Source organism: Brachyhypopomus gauderio, unplaced genomic scaffold, assembly GCF_052324685.1.
Source record: "Brachyhypopomus gauderio isolate BG-103 unplaced genomic scaffold, BGAUD_0.2 sc136, whole genome shotgun sequence".
Classification (NCBI taxonomy): domain Eukaryota; kingdom Metazoa; phylum Chordata; class Actinopteri; order Gymnotiformes; family Hypopomidae; genus Brachyhypopomus; species Brachyhypopomus gauderio.
Window position 1 is genome coordinate 50,274 of NW_027506957.1, and position 19,068 is coordinate 69,341.

A 19,068-nucleotide genomic window follows, 5' to 3' on the forward strand; every position below is an offset into this window, starting at 1 on the left:
GGCCCCCTCCTCCAAATGGCGACGTCCGGCGCCACCTGCAGCGTTGTAGTTGCCATCTTTTTCATAGCGTGGAGGGGCACCGTGACGCGCTTCCCCACCAGCAGGTTGCGGGAGGTCCACAGTGCGGCCGTCACGCTTGTGAGGGCGAGCCAGAGTGTCTTGAATTCATCTGATGGCAACTTTTCTACACCCTGGCCCACCCCGTTCACCGCTACCCGGTAAACTTGCGGGAGGACCTCCCCTGCTGGCAGGCTTGGGCATTTCAGGGGGCCGATCGCGGCCCACAGGTCCCTGGCCACGCTGCACTCCCAAAGGACGTGCCGCACGGTCTCAGGCTGGCCGCAGCCTGGCCGTGGGCACACTGCCGTTGCCCCCATGCCCCGGGAGTGCATCACCGCCCGGACCGGGAGGACTTCATGGGCCACCATCCAGGTAAGGTCCTTCTGTTTGTTCCGGAGGGCCGGGTGGGCTGCGTTTGCCCACACTCTTCGAGCCTCCGCCGTTGTCATCCCCACCACTCTGCTCACCTCCTCGCGGTCCTGAACAAGGGAGACCAGAGTTTTTGCGTTCGTTAGTTCCTGAATCGTGCACTTTTCTAAATTGTATTTTGTTAAAAACTTTTTAATAAAAAGGTAATCATGCGGCAATTTAAAAGACACTGGTGTTCTAAGATCTGGTTTTAAAATGCCTAATTTGTACAGATAAGACCCCATCCAGAACCGAGCCATAATGGCTGTCTTGGTCCTGGATGGGGATGTTGCGTATGCTATATGTGCTGCAACAAATTTGCTGCCTAAAAACAGGTGGGGGTCTGGGAGCCCTTTCCCTCCGTTTTCAGGCCTCTTCTTTACTGTTTCTCTCCTCAGGCGCTCCTACTTGGACCCCCACAGGAAATAGAAAATTGCCCGGTCCAATCCTAAAAGAAAGCTCCTTGGAGGACTAAAAACAGAGCACAGTAATAAAAGCAAAGGTAAAATCACTGCTTTTATTACTAAAATTTTCCCTTCCAGAGTCAATTGTCGTAATCCCCACAGTCCAAGTCTCTGTCTCACTTTCCCTAAAGTTGTTGTCCAATTTCCACTCCCTCCTCCTGCCCGGTCAAATTTCACCCCTAAAATCCTGATATTTGTTTCTTTAAAATTTACCCCTAAAACAGTTGGTATGTTCGTCCATGGTCCGAAGAGCTGTGCCTCAGTCTTGTCTCGGTTCAGTTTGGCTCCAGAGGCCCTCCCAAACCATTCTGTTACCTCTAGGGTCCTCTGGGCCGACACCATGTCTGTGCATAAAACTGTCACGTCGTCCATATATAATGAACATGTCACCGTCAGTCCCCCTGGCAGAGTCAGTCCATTGATCCATTGGTCCCTTCTCAAGATTTGCGCCAGTGGTTCCATGCATGTGACAAACAGGAGCGGGGATAAGGGACAACCCTGCCGTACTCCTGAGCGAATAGTAATCGCCTTGGAGAGGTGCCCATTTACCAGAATTCTGCTATTGATGTCTTTATACAACAGGCCCACCCATGCTATAAACCTCCCCGGGAACCCCATCTTTTGCAGTACCTGAAACAGGTACTGGTGTGAGACCCGATCGAAAGCTTTTTCGAAATCTAAATTTAATGCTAATAACCGAATGTTTCTGTCTCTCACATAACAGATGGAGTCACGGATCAGGATCAAGTTGTCCGTGATCCTCCGCCCCGGCACTGCGCAAACTTGATCTGGGTGGATCACGTCTTCTAAAACCAATGACATCCGTCTTGCTAAAATTCTACTAAAAAGCTTACAATCAACATTTAAAAGTGTGATGGGTCTCCAATTTCGGATCTCTGATTTTTCCCCTTTTTTGTGTAATAGAGTCACTATCCCTGACCTAAAACTGTCAGGTAAAACGTCAGAAGTCTGGAAGTCTGTGAAAATACATAAAAGGTCCCCTACTAAAATGTCCCAAAAGGTTTTGTAAAACTCCACGGGGAGCCCATCCTCTCCCGGGGACTTCCCTGTTTTAAAACCTTTTAAAACATTTTGTAGTTCTTCAGTCGTAAAATCTGTAGTTAAAAGTTCCTTGTCTTTAATTGTATTTTCCAATAAATTTGTCACTTCTTCCATTGTTGTTTTGTGTGTTTGTTTTTCACCATATAAATCTTCATAAAACCTTTCTACCACCCCCATAATCCCATGGTTTGTATCCTGTTTTTTATTCCCATCTTTTACTTCAGTCATCCCCCGGCCCCGGGCCATAGTTTTCTTAAAAAAGTACCGTGTACACTTTTCCCCTTCTTCCAATTCCTGTTCTTTACAAGTCATTATATACTTTTTACTCATCTCCTCTGTTAAAAGCATCATCTCTTCCTTTACTTTCTTTATTTCCTCTTTAAAATCATACCCATGATTTACCAAATTAAAATACCTCTGCAGCCGTTTTTGCAGCCCCAACATGCGTCTTCCCTGTTTCTTCTTTTTAAAACTTCCCACCCTTCTAAAAAAAGTCTTGGTCCTCCCCTTCACCATCTCCCACCATTGTGCTCGTGTACTGTACAAGTCTTGGAGGGACTGCCAAAGCTTGTACTGCTCCCTGTATTCTTCTCTTACTTCCTCTTCCAGCAACAGGGAGCAGTTTAGCTTCCACAGCCCTCCCCCTATCGTCACATCTGTGGGGAAAGAAAGGGTGCAAGACAGTAAGGCGTGGTCTGAGAAAAACATGGGGATCAATCTAGCATCTGATGGCGGGCAGTCACGTGTAAAAATGTAGTCAATTCTGGAGGCCCGGGAACCATCACCACTCGACCAGGTGAAGCCCTCCTCCTGTGGATGCATGGTCCGGTAACAGTCGACTAATTTAAAATCCACTTTCAGGTTGGTCAACCTCCCAGACGTTTTATCTAGTTTAAAACCATCTCCAACGTTTTTCCTGTCTTTGCCAGTTAAAACACAGTTAAAATCCCCACCCACTATCAAAGGGACCCTCCCCAGCATGTGGGGCTGCAAATCCCCAAACAATTCGTACCTCTCTTCTTTTTCATTAAAACCATACACATTTAAAACCTTAAAATCCCTCCCTAAAAAATGCAAATTTGCTAAAAGGGCCCGCCCATCCCTCACCACGGTGCAGTCCTTCACCATAATCCTAGAGTTCCTAATTAAAATTGCCACACCATCAGCCTTGTTGTAGTGCGATCCGCTCCAGAGGGAGGGACCTGCAGCCCAGCGCTGCTCCCACTCTCTGTAGGATTTCAGAAATGGGATCGCACACTCTTGTAATAAAAATACATCTGCATTAACTGTTTCTAAAAAAGATAGAATACTCTGTGCTCTTAGAGGTGCCTTCACACTTCTCACATTTATAGTGGCGATTGTGAGAGACATGAGCACGTTTAAAAGAAGGAAAAAACCCAACATCCTGAACATAACAAAGGTACTATATTTTGATCCAATAAAACCCATTAAAACTCATTAAAACTAGTCATCTTCTTCAATTCCTAAAACCACCTCCATTGTTTTTCTGCTGGGGTGGAAGAAGTCCAGGACCGGGGGGTACTCTACCTCAGTTCTGTCAGGGGTTGAGGTTCTCTCCCTCCCTGGTAGGTGTAAGAAGGACACCTCGTTGGGGGAGCCCCCCGGCCAGCAAGGGTCTGACCTTTCTGATGGAGGAGTTTCCTCTTCCGCCGCGGCTCGTTGTTTTTTCTCTGTCTCCTCTGCTAAAGGTGATTCCGCCGGTCTTTTCCCCACCTGTACACTTGGGATCCAAGTGTCCAGTTCGCTTTCTGATACTTGCATGCTTGTTTCTCCTACTATTTGGGGTGAGAGAGAAAGAGAAAAAGAAACATTTTCCCCCACCCACCCTTCTTCCCTGCTTTTTTCACCCTGTTCGGAGTGTGGTTTTACCTCTGGGTCTTTTTGTTTGTCAGCCATTTTATTTGTGACCACACTGTCCTCCGCCATTTTGTCTCCTTTTGCCTCTTTACTTTGCCCCACCCCTTTGTCCTGTTCCCCTCCCCCTCCCTCCTGTCTATGAAAGGCCGGCCCCTTTCTTACCTGTTCGGTTTTTTCCTGGGCTTGGGGAGGGGGTGGAGTTTTTCCTGCCGGTTCCGCCCTTGGCTCCTCCCCTTCCTGCTTCTTCTCCCCAGCCATCTTGTCCCCTTGTTCGCCATGCTGGGCGGCCATCTTGGTCTTCCTAAGTTTGTTGGCAAATGATTGCGGGCAGTCTCTGAAGAGGTGGTTTTCTGCTCCACAGAGATTGCACCTTCTGCCATTTGGGCACTTCTCAAAGGTGTGCCCAGTTTCTCTACACTTGCCACAGAAAACCTTTGTGCATACCTCTGCTAGGTGCCCCATCTCCCCACACCTTCTACAAACTTTGGGCATCCCCGGGTAAAAAATATATCCTCTGTTTTCCCCCAACACCATTGTCTGCGGCAAGTGCTTCATCCCCATATACCCACTTACGTCTTCCCAAAGTTTTATTGGTACTCGCCAAGAACATGTCCAAATTCCATCTTCATCCAGTTCCTTTGTTGCATTCCCTGTTACTGTACAAAATCTTCCAAGCCATGCACAAATATCTTCCGAACTCACTGTCTCATTAAACATTTTAACCATTACTACTTTCTTTGTATAGTCCGTTAATTTTTCTATTTTAAACAGTTCAAAGTGTACTTTCATTTCTTGTATTCTTGTCCAATATGTGTTCATCAAGGCAGCAGTGCAAAAACTAATGTCAAAACCCTTGTTCTGTGGTAGTGCTATGATACAGTTTAGTTCTATGGGGCTAACCCCAAGAATCCCCTGTACATATTTTCTGGAGAAATCTAGCCTGGATGGTGCTGTTATCCCATCTTGCCGAGGAATAAAGGCGAAGCGCACACTGTGGTGCCTCCTAATGCCGGCACGGGCAGCCGACATGGTGGAGGCTCCACCACTTTAAATTTTACACTAAAAATTCAATAAATAGTTCAATAAATAGCTAAAATCAGTATAAAAAGTTGTAAAAAGGTTCAAAACAAGTCTAAAAGCGGATTTAAGAACAAATTTTAGTTTAAACCTTAAAATAAAGGGTTTCCTAAAACAGTTCTAAAATCCACTTACCTTGCTTTTTGAACCGTAAAGATAGCCACACTAACCGTGTAGAAGAAAAGTTGTCCTTTGTAGCTTTCGGCAAACCGCCTTCCGCTCCAAAGGTCGATCCCAGTCTCGTCCTCTTGATCTTAGCCAAAAGGCCGAGAAGCGATAACCTGAAATGGGCGCTGGCCTGGGCGCCGGCCTCGCCGGCACAGGCCTCCCCTCCGCGGAGACAGCGCCCTTCCTTCCTTCCAGCCGTACGTACGCTCACCCTTCCCTTCGTGCCACGCCCACCCCTACGTTTATACACATTCTCATTGTACAGATTGTTGCGGCCCTGCCCGGAGGCAGAGCGCTCCAAAAAATCAATTTGACTCTTTGACGTTCCCCTCCACGGAAATCTTTAGTAAAAGGCGAAAGATTTGTGCGTGAATGAAGAGAAACCCGAGCTATAGCCATGTAGGCTCAGGCGTCCCGCTACGCCAACCTAAAGCCTAGCTCGTTTGTTCGCGGTAACAAGGGAGGAGCCTGCGGGGCTGTGGCTTGTTGGCAACATCAGGCAGGCAGGCAGGCAGGCAGGCAGGCAGGCAGGGCTGGCAGGCTATAATGGAGAGAGAGAGAGAGAGAGAGAGAGAGAGAGAGAGAGAGAGAGAGAGAGAGAGAGAGAGAGAGAGAGGGGAGGGGAAAAAACAGTAACAATCTCAAAAAAAAAAAAAAAAAAAAAAAAAAAAGAACAAAAACGGAGGGAAAACTGCAAACCGCCGAAAGGGGAGTGGCCTCCGCTCGCACTGCATTTGTGACCAGCTGACAAGGCAGTGAGAGAGACAGAGACCACTCACTCCCCTTCATTCTTACTTATTCTGGTTTTTTTTAAAGGAGTGAGCGCTTTTGGCTGCTTTGTTTTATTTATTCACACAGACAGACAGACAGAGACAGACAGACAAATCAACCAACAAATGTAAAAATAAAGTTTTATAATATAATATTATATATATATACACACACACACACACACACACACATATATTACAAATTCATTAAAATAAACAGGCTGATCATACCATACAACCAGCAACAAACTCTTTCTTTTCCACACGTTTAGGAAGGTGCACCGTTCCTGGAGGTACTGCAATACCAGGTCGATGCGTGGGGCGAACGGGGCAAGCCCCTGTTTCGCCTCCCTGTTCTAAAAATCCATTTAATATGAAGTCCTCATATAGAGGACGTATCAGATATTAAACTGATAAGAACAGATTTTTTTTTTTTTTTTTTATTCGAAAAGCAAGCTTTATATCAATTTTACATCGAAAATGCAATAAAAACAACAATTATTCATAAAAAACACACATAAAATTCATACACACATACAATAAATGTAAAAAACGCTTCAGGGGTTGGCTAAAAAACACACATCACACATGCAGATTTAAAACATTTGTTGTTCTGATAAAAGTCTATAAAAGTCCCTTCCTCGCCAGCAACTTCTGTAGCAGTGCTGGCGGGAGCTTGCTAGGGTCTTTTAAAAGGAATGAGGTGGGGGAAGGAAAAGAGCCCGACGCCGGGGAGAGGTCATCTTCGTCTGAGCCCGGTCCGTAGTAGTAGGCTGGCAGGGGCGGGACCTCTCCCAAGTCCTCTGTGTCCATCTCAGGGAAAGCTGGTGCGGAGAGGTCCGCCACCATGGAGCCCAGACAGATGACACTCTCCCACACAGATTCCTTGGGCGTTGAAGCCTGTGAAGGCCCCCTGGACGCCGTCTCTTCTGCCTGGGGGGGTGGGGGGGTGGTTGTCCTTTTCTTGTTCCTCCGTCTCCCCTCCTCCTTGGGAGGGGTCAGCCCAGTCCTAGTTCTCTTCTTGGAGGTGCCGGGAGTAGCCTTCTTGGGCTGCCCGGCCGGCCTGGACCCGTCTCTCTGGGGAGGGGGGGCACACAACAGGTGAGTAGATGGTTTTTCTCTTACCTCCCCCTCCCTAGGCTGCTCCTCTTCGCCCGGGACTGCGGCCGCGTCGTCTCTCCGGCCAGCCTCTGCTGTCGTCTCCTCTCCTGCAGCTACCGATGTCCTGGGGCCAGCCGGGGGTCCCGTCGAAGGCACCCCGGAGGGTGCCGCGGCGGTCTCCCCGCCCCTGCCCACGGCCACCGCCGACGCATAAGTAGGAACAGCGTTGGGGCAGGAGCGCTCCAAATGTCCCTCGCCGCGGCATCGTCTGCACCTCCGGGGGCCCTTGCAGTCCCGGGCCACATGTCCAGGGTCCAGGCAGGTGAAGCACTTACGGCCGGGACAGCTCTCCTGCTTATGCCCATACTCCCGGCACACTCTGCAGTGATCAGGCTGACCCCTGTAAAACAAATATCCTCTGTTAGCACCCAAGGAGAAGAGGGCGGGAGGATGCACCACACCCCCCTGGCCATCTTTCTTAAAAGTCATAAAAAATTGACGGCGCCCATTCCACACTCCGAGCTCGTCCCTAACCATCTTATCCCCCGGGTGGACCTCCCCATAGGTCTGGAGGAACCTACGGATATGCTCCGCGGGGACATACGGGTTGAACACGTGGGTGGTGACCAGACGACGGCCCTCCACCCACAGGGGCTCAACCACGAAATGTCTACCCACGGGATGTTGCTTCAGCTCATCCCTCCGCTCCAGGGCACGCTGGTAAACCTCAGCAGAGTCGAAGGTGACCTCAAAGTAGGCCAGGGGCCCATTGCGCTGAGCGCAGATCAGGTCCCAGACCGAGATCCCCAGAGCTTCTTGCAGCACCTCCCGTATGAAGGGGACCCTCTCCATGAAAGGGATCCCCTCCTCACCGGGAGCCCAGCGGAACCTGGCCGTATTGAGCAGGCCTCCACCTGCTCCCCAGCCAGGCCCCGCCGAGGAGGCTGCCGTCGGCCCCAGGGACCCGACCGGCTGACCGCCACCCAGCGCCGGTCCCCCGGTCCCACCATCGGCCATCCTGCTCTCCCCTGCCGAGGGACCCAGAGCAGAGGGAGCCCGCAGTTACTCCAACCGACCACCGGGGAGAGAGATCTTCCTGGTCCACCCGGGATCCTCCAAGACGGCGGGACGAGCCTAAAAACAGGAGGAGGAGCTGGGCGGTTCCCAAGCGGTGGTCGGTGGACAATGCCACCAGACCGATTGCTCATTAGGTTCCGCCCAGACTCCTCCTGTTAAAAAGACAAAGAGAACAACAAATTAGTAAAATCACAATAAAATCTGCATGTAAAAGCTGTAGTAAAAATGTTAAAATTAGATAAAGAATCCAAAATCAACGATACTACACTTGATCTTAGCCAAAAGGCCGAGAAGCGATAACCTGAAATGGGCGCTGGCCTGGGCGCCGGCCTCGCCGGCACAGGCCTCCCCTCCGCGGAGACAGCGCCCTTCCTTCCTTCCAGCCGTACGTACGCTCACCCTTCCCTTCGTGCCACGCCCACCCCTACGTTTATACACATTCTCATTGTACAGATTGTTGCGGCCCTGCCCGGAGGCAGAGCGCTCCAAAAAATCAATTTGACTCTTTGACGTTCCCCTCCACGGAAATCTTTAGTAAAAGGCGAAAGATTTGTGCGTGAATGAAGAGAAACCCGAGCTATAGCCATGTAGGCTCAGGCGTCCCGCTACGCCAACCTAAAGCCTAGCTCGTTTGTTCGCGGTAACAAGGGAGGAGCCTGCGGGGCTGTGGCTTGTTGGCAACATCAGGCAGGCAGGCAGGCAGGCAGGCAGGCAGGCAGGGCTGGCAGGCTATAATGGAGAGAGAGAGAGAGAGAGGAGGGGAAAAAACAGTAACAATCTCAAAAAAAAAAAAAAAAAAAAAAAGAACAAAAACGGAGGGAAAACTGCAAACCGCCGAAAGGGGAGTGGCCTCCGCTCGCACTGCATTTGTGACCAGCTGACAAGGCAGTGAGAGAGACAGAGACCACTCACTCCCCTTCATTCTTACTTATTCTGGTTTTTTTTAAAGGAGTGAGCGCTTTTGGCTGCTTTGTTTTATTTATTCACACAGACAGACAGACAGAGACAGACAGACAGACAAATCAACCAACAAATGTAAAAATAAAGTTTTATAATATTATATATATATATATATATATATATATATATATATATATATATATATACATACACACACACACACACACACACACACACACACACACACACACACACACACACACACACACATATTACAAATTCATTAAAATAAACAGGCTGATCATACCATACAACCAGCAACAAACTCTTTCTTTTCCACACGTTTAGGAAGGTGCACCGTTCCTGGAGGTACTGCAATACCAGGTCGATGCGTGGGGCGAACGGGGCAAGCCCCTGTTTCGCCTCCCTGTTCTAAAAATCCATTTAATATGAAGTCCTCATATAGAGGACGTATCAGATATTAAACTGATAAGAACAGATACTACACTTGATCTTAGCCAAAAGGCCGAGAAGCGATAACCTGAAATGGGCGCTGGCCTGGGCGCCGGCCTCGCCGGCACAGGCCTCCCCTCCGCGGAGACAGCGCCCTTCCTTCCTTCCAGCCGTACGTACGCTCACCCTTCCCTTCGTGCCACGCCCACCCCTACGTTTATACACATTCTCATTGTACAGATTGTTGCGGCCCTGCCCGGAGGCAGAGCGCTCCAAAAAATCAATTTGACTCTTTGACGTTCCCCTCCACGGAAATCTTTAGTAAAAGGCGAAAGATTTGTGCGTGAATGAAGAGAAACCCGAGCTATAGCCATGTAGGCTCAGGCGTCCCGCTACGCCAACCTAAAGCCTAGCTCGTTTGTTCGCGGTAACAAGGGAGGAGCCTGCGGGGCTGTGGCTTGTTGGCAACATCAGGCAGGCAGGCAGGCAGGCAGGCAGGCAGGCAGGCAGGGCTGGCAGGCTATAATGGAGAGAGAGAGAGAGAGAGAGAGAGAGAGAGAGAGAGAGAGAGAGAGAGAGAGAGAGGGGAGGGGAGGGGAAAAAACAGTAACAATCTCAAAAAAAAAAAAAAAAAAAAAAAAAAAGAACAAAAACGGAGGGAAAACTGCAAACCGCCGAAAGGGGAGTGGCCTCCGCTCGCACTGCATTTGTGACCAGCTGACAAGGCAGTGAGAGAGACAGAGACCACTCACTCCCCTTCATTCTTACTTATTCTGGTTTTTTTTAAAGGAGTGAGCGCTTTTGGCTGCTTTGTTTTATTTATTCACACAGACAGACAGACAGACAGAGACAGACAGAGACAGACAGACAAATCAACCAACAAATGTAAAAATAAAGTTTTATAATATATTATATATATATATATATATATATATATATATATATATATATATACATACACACACACACACACACACACACACACACACACACACATATTACAAATTCATTAAAATAAACAGGCTGATCATACCATACAACCAGCAACAAACTCTTTCTTTTCCACACGTTTAGGAAGGTGCACCGTTCCTGGAGGTACTGCAATACCAGGTCGATGCGTGGGGCGAACGGGGCAAGCCCCTGTTTCGCCTCCCTGTTCTAAAAATCCATTTAATATGAAGTCCTCATATAGAGGACGTATCAGATATTAAACTGATAAGAACAGATTTTTTTTTTTTTTTTTTTATTGGTTATTGTCACAAGTTTCACAATAAATGCATGTTCACAAGATTACATTTGTCTCTTTGTCATTTTTTCTGCATATGTATGTACATAAATTTGTTAAAAGAAATGGGTTTGTAGCACAAGTTTTGTTAAAACAATAAAAACATTTTTGTAATAAATAAGCAGCATCTTAAGATACACAGATGAGTGCATAAATTGTCTTATGAGTCAGTAATGATGCAATACAGTTTTGTATCTTATAAAACCATATTTTCAAATACACATTTTCTCCCTTACTCCCACTTGTCTGTCCCATATTATAATTTAACTGTCCATGCAGGGGGTGGTTCCACACTGGTGGCGGGAGGTGGGCGGGGGAGCCCTGGTCCAGGTCACCCCGCCCACCCGGCCTCTCCAACAGCACAGACCCACTTCCAGGCCACCCAGCGGAGATCCTCTTAAACCACGGCGTGCTGCTCCTCTGTAGTAGTTGAGGTGCGTCGGCACGCAGCGAGGGCCGTGGCGGGCGGCCCTTGATCCTGCCTAACTGGTCCCGGCACCCCCCTCCGAATGACGGTGGGCTGCATAGTTGCGCTGACAGGCCTCCACCAGCTTTAATCGGCCCCGGATTGGCAGCTCCACCCGTTTCCCCACCAACAGGTTTCTGGTCACCCAAATGGCGTCTTTTACGCTGTTAAGGGTGGGCCAGAGCATCGAAAACACGGCTGGTGAGATGTGTTGGCTCCAGCCCACCCCGTTTACCGCTTCTCGGTATCCAAGCGTGGTGGGTACCCCTGCTGGCAGGCTCGGGCACCACAGGGTGCCGGTTCGTGACCATAGATCTTGGGCCGCTCTGCACTCCCAGAGCGCATGCCGCACGGTCTCGGGCGCGCCACACCCTGGCCGCGGGCAGATCGGGTTCCTTGCCATGCCCCGGGAGTGCATCACGGCCCTCGCCGGGAGGATCTCATGGGCAGCCATCCAGGATAGGTCTTTGTGCCTGTTCAAGAGGGCCGGGTGGGAGGCATTCTTCCATATGATCCTGGACTCAGCCTCCCCAAGCCCCCTCACCCGCACCACCGGCTCCTGATCCTGCACACAGGACAAAATAGTTTTGTGATGCATTAAAGTTTGCACAGTTTCCCCTTCCAATTTAAAATGCTTCATAAAACGTGGGATCCCCTCATATATTTTTGGCAGCTTAAAACTTATAGGTATCCTCAAATCCACTTTTAGCATTTTAAGCTGGCGTAAATACCTCCCCATATGGAACTTTACCCAAGCCCCTGTTTTAGTACCCTCTTCTGTAGTTCCATATTTAAAATGTGTATTTAAAAAACAGCTGCCTAAAAACAAATAAAAATCTGGAACTCCTCTTCCTCCGTTTTCTGGTTTTCTCTTCACTACTTCACGTTTCAAGCGTTCCCATTTAGATCCCCATAGGAAGTAGAATACTGCCCGTTCAACCCCTAGGATCACTGTCCTTGGTGGGAAGAAGACACATGAAATCAATAAAAACAAGGGTAAAATCACAGTTTTAATCACCAGGATTTTTCCTTCCCATGTCAACTGTCTCATCCCCCAGTATCCTAATTTTTTCTTCACCTTTGCTAAAATCCCACCCCAATTTCCTGTTCCCCCCCCTTCCTCATCAAAACATACTCCTAAAATCTTAATGTTTGCTGGTTTCACACTGACTTGCAACCCTCCCAGCCGTTCCTCCCCCCATGGCCCGTATAGCTGCGCTGTGGATTTGTCTCTATTTAATTTTGCCCCTGATGCCCTGCCAAACCACTCTGTTAAAACAAAAGCCCTTTCTACTGACCTAGTATCACTGCAAAGAACATTCACATCATCCATATAGAGGGCACACCGCGCTTCCTGTCCCCCACTCCCTGGGATTCTTACCCCTCGGATCCACTCATCCTGCCTAAGCATTTGTGCCAAAGGTTCTACTCCCACCACGTACAACAAGGGAGATAGCGGACAGCCCTGACGGACACCGCGACGTACTGCTATCGCTTTTGACAGTAACCCATTTACCATTATTCTACTTGTAGCATTTTTGTACAGCAGTTCCACCCACTTAATAAACCGCCCTGGAAAGCCCACCTTTTGCAGTACTTGAAACAAGTACTGGTGCGAGAGCCGATCAAAAGCCTTCTCAAAATCCAAGTTTAACACAATAAGCCTCATATTTCTGTCTCTCGCATGACAGATAGTGTCTCTAATCAGAATCAGGCTGTCCGTGATCTTCCTTCCTTGTACTGCACATGCTTGGTCGGGGTGTATGATGTCTTTTAAAACCCGTGACATACGTTTTGCTAAAATCTTACTGAATAACTTAAAATCAGCATTTAAAAGAGTGATTGGCCTCCAATTTTTCAGTTCTTTTTTATTCCCTTTTTTAAAAAGCAGTGTGACAAAACCTTCATTAAAATCCCTCGGTGCTTCCCCCAACTTATCTAATTCTCTAAAAACTTCTAAAACATCCTGTCTTAAAATATCCCAAAATGCCCTATAAAACTCACACGGGAGCCCGTCGGCACCCGGGGACTTCCCTGTTTTAAAACCCTTTAAGCCTTTATCCATTTCCAAATCTGTAATATCTTCTGCCAAAGCCTTTGTGCTTCCAACTTGTGTTTTTATTTGGTTTAAAACCTCTCTCAATACTTCATTATCTATCTTTTCTGCAGTGTATAACTTAGTATAAAAGGTCTCCACCTCCCGTATCACCTCCTCCGTACCCTTTGCCTCTTTTCCTTCACCAATAGTCAACCCTGTTAAAACTGTTCTCTTTTCCATAACCCGTTTGAAAAAGAACCTTGTACATTTCTCCCCTTTTTCAATTTCCTCTGCCCTTGCCCTTAGCATCACCCCTTTGCTCTGTAATGTAGCCAACTCACACATTTCCTTTTTTACATCTTCTATTTCATCATTAAAATCATATCCTTTGTTTACCTGTTCAAAATACCTTTGTAGTCTCTTTTGAAGACCAGCCATTTGTCGGTTTCGTTTCACTTTAATCTCCCTTCCCACCCTCTTAAAAAAATTTGCTACTTTCTCTTTTATATTAATCCACCACTCCACTTTGGTATCATAAAAAACCTGTAATGTTTTCCACTGCTCATATTCCCTTCTAAACTCCGCCTGTATAGTTTTATCAGCCAATAGGGAACAGTTTAATTTCCATATCCCCGCCCCTACTCTCACACCATCTTCGAGTAATATTGTGCTTTGCAGCATAGCGTGGTCAGAAAAAAACACTGGTTTAACCGTTGTCCCCTCTATTGTGCTTCCCCTGGTAAAAACATAATCAATACGAGAAGCCTTTGTCCCATCTGGGCTTCTCCATGTAAAACCAGGCGCTCTTGGTTGCACATGTTTAAAACAATCTGTCAACTTAAAATCTTTAATCAATTCCCGTAGGTACCGTGATGTTTTATCTAATTTAACATCTCTCTCTTTACGTAGCCGCCCTGCCTCTTCTAACACACAGTTAAAATCTCCTCCCATAACTACTGGCATATTTCCCATTAAATGTACTCGCAATTGCTCCAATTGTTCCCACCTTTCATGTTTGTCAGTAAAACCATACATATTTAAAACCTTAAGATCCAATCCTAAAAAATCTAAAACTACCAATAAAATCCGCCCTTCTTGTATTCTTACTACCTTCTTAATAGTTATATTTGGATTTTTAATTAAAATTGCCACCCCATCAGCTTTATTATAATTTGACCCACTCCAGATAGATTGCCCCACCCGCCATTTCTCCTCCCACTGCCTATATGATTTCAGATAAGGTAAGGAACATTCCTGCAACAGGAAAATATCTGCCTGTTCCTTGCTTAAGAAATTTAAAACACTTTCAGCACGGATTGGGGATTTAATGCTTCTTACATTAATGGTAGTGATTGTAAGTGCCATAATGATGAGAAGTAAGTGCTGTAAGCTTAAGCCAGTAAAGTAGAAAGGAGGGAGCATAGAACCCATACCTTCTTGGTTTTATTATTCCACTAACCAACCTTTATTTAATCCTTATTCGGCACTTCATCTATCACCATTGATACTGCTTCTTCCTTCACTGTTTTTCCTTTCTTCCAGTCCCGCTCCCGTCTCTTCCCTCGCTGTACACCGGGTTGCACTACCTCCTTCTGTGGAGTAGATGACCTAATGGGGATGTTCAAAAAGGAAATTTTGTTTGGCGACTCAGTGGGCCATATCCTATTTGGAGAATCGGACGAGGTCCCCAGCTCCTCCTCTGCTCTTGTCCTCTTCTCCATCGGGTCCGCCAAGGGGGATTCTGCCATCCGTTTGGCAACCTGTGCACAAGGCAACTCCTCCTCCTCATCCATATTAGTTGTATTTGCCCCAAGGTCTAAACTTGCCTTGTCCCCCCCCTCCTCGGATTGGCTTTGTTCTACACTATGTCTGTCTTCCTCATTTATTCCTGGATTGTTTTCTACTTCTACCTCATTTCCACTTACCCTTATTTTTTTCCCCTGTCTTGGTCTTGGTACTGGTACTGGATGTGACTGAACTCCTTTTCCTGTGCCTGGTTCTGCCCTTTTTTCCTTTACTAGTTCCTTTTGTAAGGTAGCTGCTCTGCTCGGCATATCTAAAAAGGACAATTCATCCAGTGGCTCAGGAGTCCACACCCTGGCTGATTTTGGATCCTCTCCCCCTCCCCCTTCTGTACCTGACCCCATAGAGGGAAATTCTGCTCCACTTCCTTCTGTTTCCCCCACTCCTTGTGTCTGTCCTTCCCCCTCCTTCCCTCTATTTCCTGTTTCTCTCTCCACTGTACTTACCTCTCTTACCTCTTGGGGTGCCCCCTGCTGGGGAGGCTGTGGATTGCTCCTACCTCTGCTTGGCCCCGCCTCCGGCTCCTCCTCCACTTCCTGCTCCCTCTCCCCTGCCATTTTGTCCTCTGGATTGCCATGCTTGTCGGCCATCTTGGACTTCTTGAGTTTGTTGGCAAACGAGTCAGGGCAATCCCTGTAGAGGTGGTCTGAGCTTCCACATAAATTGCACAGTCTGCCATTGGGACATTCTTCAAACGTGTGCCCAATTTCCCTGCACTTGCCACAAAATATTTTAGTACATGCTTCTGCGAAATGCCCCATGTCTCCACACCGCCTGCATGTCTTAGGCATTCCCTGGTAAAAAACATGACCCCTATTTTCTCCTAACACAATCATTTGTGGTAAGTGTTTCAAACCCATGTAACTGTTCTTTTCCTCCCATTGTTTGATGGGAACCCTCCACGCACATGTCCAGATACCATCATCGTCTAGAACTTTTGCAGCATTTCCCATTACTATGCAAAACCTACTCAGCCATGCACATATATCCTCAGAACATACGGTCTCATTAAACATTCTTACTATTACCGTTTTTCGTGTGTAGTCTGTCAATTTTTCTATGTTAAACAGTTCAAATTTGTCTTTAGCATTTTCAAGCCTCACCCAGAAATCATTTAACAATGCTGCTGAGCAAAAACTAACGTCGAAACCTTTGTTCTGAGGTAGTGCAATTATACAGTTGAAGGCATTTGGGCTAAACCCCAGAATCTTTTGCATGAACTTTCTAGAGAAGTCAAGTCTAGACAAAATTCCCCTTTCCTCCCCCCTTGCTTTTAGGTAAAACCGCACGCTGTGGTGCCTCCTTGTGCCGGCACGTGCTGCCGACATTTTGGAGGCACCCACAGCTTTAAATTAACTTAAAATTTAACTTTGCACTAAAACCACAATAAGTTAAATAAATAGACGAATAAATAGGTAAAATCTTAAAAGACCTTACCTGTTGTTGTCTTCAAATTCAAAAATACCACCAACCTACACAAAAGAAAATACTCACAAACAAGACAAGAATTACAATAAATTCCAGCAATACTGTTATTCACCACCAAAAGGACAATATACTCTCTAAAGAAAATGGCCGCTGCCACTGAAAAGACTGCCGCCTTCCTTTCCCAGAGAGTCGATCGCAACTCCACCCCTTGATCTTAGCCAAAAGGCCGAGAAGCGATAACCTGAAATGGGCGCTGGCCTGGGCGCCGGCCTCGCCGGCACAGGCCTCCCCTCCGCGGAGACAGCGCCCTTCCTTCCTTCCAGCCGTACGTACGCTCACCCTTCCCTTCGTGCCACGCCCACCCCTACGTTTATACACATTCTCATTGTACAGATTGTTGCGGCCCTGCCCGGAGGCAGAGCGCTCCAAAAAATCAATTTGACTCTTTGACGTTCCCCTCCACGGAAATCTTTAGTAAAAGGCGAAAGATTTGTGCGTGAATGAAGAGAAACCCGAGCTATAGCCATGTAGGCTCAGGCGTCCCGCTACGCCAACCTAAAGCCTAGCTCGTTTGTTCGCGGTAACAAGGGAGGAGCCTGCGGGGCTGTGGCTTGTTGGCAACATCAGGCAGGCAGGCAGGCAGGCAGGCAGGCAGGCAGGCAGGGCTGGCAGGCTATAATGGAGAGAGAGAGAGAGAGAGAGAGAGAGAGAGAGAGAGAGAGAGAGAGAGAGAGAGAGAGGGGAGGGGAGGGGAAAAAACAGTAACAATCTCAAAAAAAAAAAAAAAAAAAAAAAAAAAGAACAAAAACGGAGGGAAAACTGCAAACCGCCGAAAGGGGAGTGGCCTCCGCTCGCACTGCATTTGTGACCAGCTGACAAGGCAGTGAGAGAGACAGAGACCACTCACTCCCCTTCATTCTTACTTATTCTGGTTTTTTTTAAAGGAGTGAGCGCTTTTGGCTGCTTTGTTTTATTTATTCACACAGACAGACAGACAGACAGAGACAGACAGAGACAGACAGACAAATCAACCAACAAATGTAAAAATAAAGTTTTATAATATATTATATATATATATATATATATATATATATATATATATATACATACACACACACACACACACACACACACACACACACACATATTACAAATTCATTAAAATAAACAGGCTGATCATACCATACAACCAGCAACAAACTCTTTCTTTTCCACACGTTTAGGAAGGTGCACCGTTCCTGGAGGTACTGCAATACCAGGTCGATGCGTGGGGCGAACGGGGCAAGCCCCTGTTTCGCCTCCCTGTTCTAAAAATCCATTTAATATGAAGTCCTCATATAGAGGACGTATCAGATATTAAACTGATAAGAACAGATTTTTTTTTTTTTTTTTTTTTTGACAAAGTTTATTGATACATTTCACCAATAAATACAAAGTCACTTATATTTTTAAAAAGACAGCATACATATTGGATAAAAGCATGGATAAAAAACATTGCAAACATACATTTTAAAACCATTCATACATACTTCATCATTTTTAAAAGGCCACATTTATACATTTATTGCAATAGTACATTAAAAGGTTTTTAATATAGAAGCATCTTAAAATGCTTAAAAGTCCAGAACAGTTTAATATTATAAAAACCTTTTAACCTCATAATTAGTACATTTTGCATTGTCCTTTTCATATGCATTACAACCCTGTTCCCCCCTGCCCAGGACCCCGAAGAGAGAGGAAGGCAGGGATGAAGCCAGCCGGGAGGTGGGGTGCGTGCATCTGCGGCTCCTCCCGCCCTCCGTCGAGGCCCCTTCCTGTGCGTCTCCAGAGGAAGTCCTCCCCTGTGCCCGCTGTCTCCTTTCAGGCATCCTTGATAAGAACAGATACTACACTTGATCTTAGCCAAAAGGCCGAGAAGCGATAACCTGAAATGGGCGCTGGCCTGGGCGCCGGCCTCGCCGGCACAGGCCTCCCCTCCGCGGAGACAGCGCCCTTCCTTCCTTCCAGCCGTACGTACGCTCACCCTTCCCTTCGTGCCACGCCCACCCCTACGTTTATACACATTCTCATTGTACAGATTGTTGCGGCCCTGCCCGGAGGCAGAGCGCTCCAAAAAATCAATTTGACTCTTTGACGTTCCCCTCCACGGAAATCTTTAGTAAAAGGCGAAAGATTTGTGCGTGAATGAAGAGAAACCCGAGCTATAGCCATGTAGGCTCAGGCGTCCCGCTACGCCAACCTAAAGCCTAGCTCGTTTGTTCGCGGTAACAAGGGAGGAGCCTGCGGGGCTGTGGCTTGTTGGCAACATCAGGCAGGCAGGCAGGCAGGCAGGCAGGCAGGGCTGGCAGGCTATAATGGAGAGAGAGAGAGAGAGAGGAGGGGAAAAAACAGTAACAATCTCAAAAAAAAAAAAAAAAAAAAAAAAAAAAAGAACAAAAACGGAGGGAAAACTGCAAACCGCCGAAAGGGGAGTGGCCTCCGCTCGCACTGCATTTGTGACCAGCTGACAAGGCAGTGAGAGAGACAGAGACCACTCACTCCCCTTCATTCTTACTTATTCTGGTTTTTTTTAAAGGAGTGAGCGCTTTTGGCTGCTTTGTTTTATTTATTCACACAGACAGACAGACAGA

General features: G+C 47.1%; 8 non-coding genes and 3 pseudogenes across 8 annotated transcripts; all 11 read right to left on the bottom strand.

Moving 5' to 3' along the window:
* Positions 1 to 5,390: 5,390 nt before the first annotated feature.
* On the bottom strand, positions 5,391 to 5,509 carry LOC143499940 (U5 spliceosomal RNA). Its single transcript, XR_013126476.1, has one exon. It is a non-coding gene; the product is annotated as a U5 spliceosomal RNA (small nuclear RNA).
* Positions 5,510 to 6,158: 649 nt separating this feature from the next.
* LOC143499834 (U2 spliceosomal RNA) lies at positions 6,159 to 6,343 on the bottom strand. Its single transcript, XR_013126435.1, has one exon. It is a non-coding gene; the product is annotated as a U2 spliceosomal RNA (small nuclear RNA).
* Positions 6,344 to 8,136: 1,793 nt separating this feature from the next.
* On the bottom strand, positions 8,137 to 8,363 carry LOC143499925 (U2 spliceosomal RNA; annotated as a pseudogene).
* A 163-nt stretch (positions 8,364 to 8,526) lies between these two features.
* LOC143499941 (U5 spliceosomal RNA) lies at positions 8,527 to 8,645 on the bottom strand. Its single transcript, XR_013126477.1, has one exon. It is a non-coding gene; the product is annotated as a U5 spliceosomal RNA (small nuclear RNA).
* Positions 8,646 to 9,312: 667 nt separating this feature from the next.
* On the bottom strand, positions 9,313 to 9,503 carry LOC143499692 (U2 spliceosomal RNA). Its single transcript, XR_013126300.1, has one exon. It is a non-coding gene; the product is annotated as a U2 spliceosomal RNA (small nuclear RNA).
* A 163-nt stretch (positions 9,504 to 9,666) lies between these two features.
* Positions 9,667 to 9,785, bottom strand: LOC143499942 (U5 spliceosomal RNA). The gene has a single exon (XR_013126478.1). It is a non-coding gene; the product is annotated as a U5 spliceosomal RNA (small nuclear RNA).
* Positions 9,786 to 10,491: 706 nt separating this feature from the next.
* Positions 10,492 to 10,698, bottom strand: LOC143499883 (U2 spliceosomal RNA; annotated as a pseudogene).
* A 6,141-nt stretch (positions 10,699 to 16,839) lies between these two features.
* Positions 16,840 to 16,958, bottom strand: LOC143499943 (U5 spliceosomal RNA). The gene has a single exon (XR_013126479.1). It is a non-coding gene; the product is annotated as a U5 spliceosomal RNA (small nuclear RNA).
* Positions 16,959 to 17,660: 702 nt separating this feature from the next.
* Positions 17,661 to 17,847, bottom strand: LOC143499853 (U2 spliceosomal RNA). Its single transcript, XR_013126444.1, has one exon. It is a non-coding gene; the product is annotated as a U2 spliceosomal RNA (small nuclear RNA).
* Positions 17,848 to 18,266: 419 nt separating this feature from the next.
* Positions 18,267 to 18,360, bottom strand: LOC143499911 (U2 spliceosomal RNA; annotated as a pseudogene).
* A 163-nt stretch (positions 18,361 to 18,523) lies between these two features.
* LOC143499944 (U5 spliceosomal RNA) lies at positions 18,524 to 18,642 on the bottom strand. The gene has a single exon (XR_013126480.1). It is a non-coding gene; the product is annotated as a U5 spliceosomal RNA (small nuclear RNA).
* Between the last annotated feature and the right edge of the window lie 426 nt (positions 18,643 to 19,068).